Consider the following 7,116-nt stretch of genomic DNA (forward strand, 5'->3'; position numbering starts at 1 on the left):
TGAAATGTAAAACTTAACTATGCATTTTGGGTTGAACATTTTGCTTGTACTGTATGTTGGATTAGAATGTTGGATATATATTTTGACTATGAATTAATGTTGGACATTTTGGATTATGATGAATGTTGGATATTTTGGATTATGAAAAGCTTTCGATTTATTGAATTTGTAATGTGTGTATATATATATATATATATAACCAGTGGCCATCAAGCTGTATAAACCGTTGCAATAGGTCATTTAGAACCGTTGCAATAGGATTTTCCAAAATAATTGTAACAGATTTTCGTACCAAAAAAGGCACAGTGCAATAGACAAAACCGTTGCAATAAATAAAAAGTATGTTGCAATAACCTCTACAAAACTCGTTGCAATAGCCTCAAAAGGCGTTGCAGAAACATGGGACAAACTTGAAACCGTTAACTAACACACAAAACTCGCTTAGATCGTAAAAGGGGAGCAACCGTTGTTGTAGATATGGCTATAGCAACGTGTTTTACCAACCGTTGCCGAAACCGTTGCCATAGATGTACGGGCACGCGATGTGATGAATTAATCTTTTAACCATATAAATCTCTCGTTGTAACGGTCACATCTATAGCAATGGCTTCCTTTCCCATACATAAGACTATTTTCCAAAGAGGGTGATTCTTTGTGTACATATAGGATGAAGGCACTCGCGGGACCCCGTCCCGCCTATATGATATGACATAGATTCTACTGTAGGTTCATAGACACGTGTATATGGTTAGATGTATTTGTCCTCATCATATCATATATGTATATATCATCATCGTTAACCCGTCCGGGTAACCATGTATATGCCGCCCATGTGGTGATAATGGCCGTTGCACAATAGAATTAGTACGATTGGAATCATAAGCAGCCCCGTTCACTCGATGTAATGTGAAAGCCATTTAGGCAAGAGGTGAATCATGTGTTATAGCACCGGTGCCGCGCGCCCTCCGGTTGGGTCGTGACAATATTGGTTCTGGGAGATAGCATGTGAACCTTCATTATTATTCATCTCATAGGATATTGCCTATCATAACTTAGCATCATTACACATTTATCGGGGCTAGCCATACATTGTGTTGGATTTGATTGTTCTATTGTGTAAGGTCGAAACCCCGAGTTACATTGATAGAGTGATTCTCGTTTATCATCTTGATTATGATAGTGTTATGAAAATACCAATGGAACTATATTTCAGATCTTTAGATTGTGATCATACCCATTGTTGGTATTTGTGATTTATCATAATTAACATATTGTTGGTACTTGTGATATTGAGCATGATTCAACTCATAGCATACACACATCGACACATGCAATTCCTACTCTTCATGATACACTCGTTGAGAACCGATAGTTTGATGAAACACTTGACGAAATGGGCTTGGTTTTACTTGAAAATGTGAGATGGCTAATGTCTGATGTTAATCCCGAAATTTTTGATTATGGACGATGTCCGATGTTAGTTCCGGTATCATTGATTGAGTGACTGCATGGACTCCGCGAGTCCCTCAAAGTGGTGCCGGTGAGAACCCCCAGTGGGGAAAGATCCGGGGTCCCGTCTGTCTGTTGGGCAAAGATCCGGAGCGGAAGGTACTTAGACTTCGCGAGTCACATGGGGTTATGCTACCGAGACGTCGATATTTCCGTCCAGAGTACACGTGTACACAACATTTGCATGGCATTGCTTCGCATTCATATACTACTGCATTGCATTGCATTATGACTTGATTTTGAGATGTTTAGTGTTGTACTTGGGATGTTGGATTTGGATTGGATATATTCATACTTGGCACATTTGGGATTAGATACTTTACGTAGGCGATGATGGATACTTGGATTTGATTACATTGACTTATACTTGTTGGTTTATCTGCTTATCTGCTTTATTATCTGAGTTGTTTTAGCTATGCTTAGTAGGCCGATGATTCCTACCTGTACTATATTTGTGTACTGACCTGCATTTGATACATTCTTTTATGAACCAAAGAGTACCAAGTTGTATCCACTTTTGTGACGCGTGGGTGATAGTCGCTTCAGCATTATCTTCGAGTCTTTAGGGTGAGCATGGCCATTCGCTGCCTTGAAAACTTCTCTATCTTATGTCCTACTCTATCCAGAGACATAGACACTTATGTTTTAGTATTCTATACTTGTATTATTCCCCTTTTTAGATGCTTTTGTATTATTCAGACTAGACCCTGGGGGTATTATTATCATTCCGCACTATATATATATCGTGAAGACTTACTTATCTATTCTTTATGTTGATTGGTTAGGTATTTGGGACTTTATTTATTGTTGGTTGAGGGTTCGCTTACCGAGGTGGAAAGGTAAGTGCCCGCACGACTTAGGTAAAATAGGTCATGACAAGCTTCAACAGAAACACCAACTCCTTGATGAATCTCCTCACCCTCCCGGGCTCGGTAGAAAGTAATTGAACTGCATAACGAGCCAAAGATTGAAATCTGGACTCATACTCTGCGGCTAACATACCTCTTTGCTCCAAGTCATTGCACTCATTTCTCCTCCTGTCCTTCAGAGTCCAGGGGACGTACTTCTAAAGGAAGACCTGATAGAACTGGGTCCAAGTCAAGGAGGAGACCCAGCTTGTCACAACCCAATCGGAGGGCCGCGACGAGCACCCGGTGCTAGCCCACCCGGGCACCCCTTAACATACTTTCGCATCTCATCTAGGTGAGCCACATAGCTAAATTGTGCTTTTCATTCATCATCATTCCATTCTCATTGGGCAACAACATATCTATATCATCATTAACAACTATGCCCATACAAATGTACATAAGCCGACAAGGCTATCAAAATAATATCCCAAAATATAGGCCGACAAGGCCGAACATATCTACCCATATACACATGTCTACGAGCCTCTAAGAAGGGTACGTCATATCATAACATATGGGCGGGACAGGACCCCGCCGTGCCCATAAATATGTACACAAAAGAATCTATACCAAAAGCTGCAGCTCCGAATGAAATGGAGCTCCGCTATGTAGTCCCTGAGAAATCTAGCTATGGATCAAGTCTGTCTCCCTGGCCACTGCGGGCATGACGCAGCGTCCACAAACAAAAGGACGTCAGTACGAAGAATTTACTAAGTATGTAAAGCATGATCAATATCAATCTGTAAGCATAATAGATAGCATATGAAATAACGTAGCATGGGAGATAATAGCATCATCGTCAAGGCACTTACTTGCTTTCCATAGGGACGTTCCATTTCTATTGCGTATTCGTGTACATACATTCATATCCATACTCATTTACCTTTCGTATCCATTTCGACATTCGTATTCATATGTCTATTCATACTCATGTTCATATCATATATATTACATATACATAGCCCTTACTCGGCATTTACATATTCTTAACATATTCGTATTCATATTGATGTCATATACATAACATTTATGTAGCATACTCGACCACATAGGTTCGGTGTTTCACATAGCTAGCCTACCAAGGCTCGGTGTCACACGGCCCTACCAAGGCTCGGGGTTATTCGTACCTAACCGTAGTGGTGCGCGCGCATCATTATATATATAGATATACATATATACATATTCACTATATTCTACCCGGCCATATAAGCTCGGGGTTCACAATAGCCTCTCATGGGCACATATACATATAAGCTCATATTTATCTTTAGCCTTTTTACTATCATCATTCATTACATTCTATCTTTAGAGGATTTCTCGTCGTATAAGAAACTTAGTACAATCGTATCATATTGGGCATCATAAGCTTCGTAGCTTCTAGAGATAGGATCATTGGAGAATATCGTATGCTCATAGAGGAATACATATATCTTTGGCCAGAGATACATGCCTTATGAAAGAAGGGTTAGCCTTACATACCTTTCCGTGCAACTATTCTATCACTTGTACGTTCTTCTTCGAGGCTCACGTTCTACCTTCATTGAAGTGCATACTCATATTAGATAATGGATAGCTTAGCATTCATGACTAATCTATAGAAAATCGACAACATCTCCTTTATTTATACGACTTCCTCCATATCATATATCAACTCCCAAATATCAACAATAACATTCACAATATCATCGCAATAACCTTTATTCAACTACATTACTCTTACTTCACCATTCACTCAAATTCATCCATATTCATGGTCATATCACATAATTCCATTCATTCATATTCAAGGTCTATCCCACGTTCTCAACATCATTTATAACATGATTATATTCATAATGTATCAAGAATCATAACTCATTCCAAACATTTACTCAAAAGTGATACTATTCACACATTCATGACCCATTTCTATATTCTTTTGCAATCCAAGTGTTTCAACTTTCAAATACTTTAAACAACATGGAAATATCATAAAACTTACCTTAGATGGTGTAGGATTGAACCTTGGGTGCAAATACCTCACTTGAGCAAAACCCTAGTTTTTCCTTCACTTGAATCCCTTGCTTTTGATGAACTTTAATGGGTTTTCTCACTTTGATTCATTTGGTTTGATGATAAGAACCTTTGATTTCCCTTGGATTCTTGTTCATTAAATATATATAATTCTCTAGAGACTTTAGAGAGAAGTGGAGAAGTGTTGGAAATGAAATAATGAAGTTGGAATCACATTTAAAGACTTAGAACATTTCAGCCCGTCGGGACTTCCACGGTCCGTATATTTTTCCACGGTCCGTGGAACATATGTTTGGTCCGTGGAACTGGTCGTGGTTCACGACCAGCCAGCCACCATCTCTGGCGCAGTTCCACGGGCCCATCCACAGTCCGTGGATCAAGGTGCTGTCCGTGGAACATGGTCGTGGAACTCACAGTTCCACCAAAGTTGTTCCTGTCGCCTCGTTTGATCACCAATCCTTATGGAGCCTCCTTAGCACTTGTTTATCACTTCATTAACAATCTAAGGGGCGTTATAACTCTTCCCCATAACATCATTAAGTTTTCATCAACTTGCTACTCATAAATCCTTTCCGATACTTATCGTACACATTGCCTTCTCTTGGCAACTTTCTCGTCTAACATCGAATGTCTTTAAAATCTCATTTAGAATCATCAAATGCTATTTCTTACTTATTGAAACGTCATATACTTCGTTCTCTTCATTAGCCCATTCACTGTGCATCAACGAAATTTTTTTCCGAGGTGTAACATTCTTCCCCCCTTAAGAACATTCGTCCTCGAATGTTAAGCACTCGGGAATCCTACGAAAATTTCGCGCAGTTTCCCCTATAATATGGAACTACCATCCTATCACAACAACCCATAATAACAATGCCTTACAGGGCCACAACCTAATAGCAATATAAATTGGCCACACACGACCTAAATGTATAAAAGGAAAACATACATACCTTATGATCTTGACGTCTCATCTTGGCCCTCTTCCGGGGGCTGAAATAAGTGCGAAAATTTGGATTTCATACTTTCTTCCGCTTCCCACGTCATTTCTTCTCGATTATTATTTCTCCACAAAATCTTAACTGAGGTCACTTCTTTGTTTCTAAGCCTCCGTACTTGCCTATCTAATATGGCAATGGGTTTTTCATCATAAGCTAACTTTTCTGTCACTAGAACATCATTTACTGGGACGATCCTAGTAGGATTTCCAACACATTTACGAAGCATCGAGACATGGAAAATGGATGAACCGACTCCAAATCGGGGAGGTAGATCTAATTCGTAAGCCACTTTGCCTACTTTGCGCACAACTTCGTAAGGCCCAATGTACCGGGGACTTAACTTCCCCTTTTTTCCAAATCTCATAATGCCTTTCATTGGCGACACTTTCAAGAATACCCAATCTTTAACTTGAAACTCTAAGTCCCTTCGACGATTATCTGCGTAGGACTTTTGACGACTTTGGGCTGTTAACAACCGATCTTGTATGAGCTTAACTTTCTCTATGGCTTGTTGGACCAAGTCTGGCCCTATCAATTTATCCTCTCCTGTTTCAAACCACCCAATTGGGGATCTACACTTTCGCCCATATAAAGCTTCATACGGTGCCATTTGAATGCTAGAATGATAACTATTATTGTAAGAAAATTCAATGAGTGGCAAATGATCATCCCAATTACCTCCAAAATCTAACATACATGCCCGTAACATATCCTCAAGAGTCTGAATAGTACGTTCAGCTTGTCCATCGGTCTGTGGATGAAATGCCGTGCTAAGGCTCACATGAGTCCCCAAAACTTCTTGGAAGGACTTCCAGAAATTAGCCGTAAACTGAGTACCTCTATTGGAGATAATAGATACTGGAACACCATGAAGTCGCACTATCTCTTTAACATAGAGCTTTGCATAATCTTCTGCTACATACGTCATTCTGACTGGTAAGAAATGAGCTGACTTAGTGAGTTTATCCACAATCACCCATATAGAATCATACTTACGTCGAGAACGGGGTAGGCCTATAATAAAGTCCATGTTAATTACTTCCTACTTCCAAGTTGGGATTTCTATAGCTTGCAACAATCCGCCCGGCTTTTGGTGCTCGATTTTCACTTGTTGACAATTGGGACATTGAGCTACAAATTCTGCTATATCTGTCACACCCTTAATCCGATAGGGTGTGATGGGCACCCGACCCTTACTTAGGGCCGAGCGAACCCTCTGACTATCATAATACTCGTAGTCATAATGGGCCCTTAACCGCATCATAAATGAACATAATGAAATTTTTTTGAAAAACGAACATACTTTATATCTTTTCAAATCAAAAAAACTTGCGACCGTACAAAATGTAATACCATGTATAACAACACGTGGGGCTTATAGAGCCGCTCACAACCGACATCTTATTCACACGACTATGAGAAGTCTCTAACATAATCCGATACCATAACACACATATACAACGACTCGGCGAAGACTCCGAGAAAATGGAGCTCGCCAATCCCGCCGGAACATCTTTTGCTAATGTCTTACGTTACACAAACTTTCCGTGTGTACCGCGCGGCATGAACGCATCGCCCCGAAAAAGGGGGGTAGTTCACGATATACCGAGTATGTAAAGCATGAAATACAGGAAACGGGATCATAACCGAAATGAGGAGCATAGAAAATGTGCATAAGAGGT

Source organism: Lycium ferocissimum, chromosome 8 (genome assembly GCF_029784015.1).
Source record: "Lycium ferocissimum isolate CSIRO_LF1 chromosome 8, AGI_CSIRO_Lferr_CH_V1, whole genome shotgun sequence".
Taxonomy (NCBI): Eukaryota; Viridiplantae; Streptophyta; class Magnoliopsida; order Solanales; family Solanaceae; genus Lycium; species Lycium ferocissimum.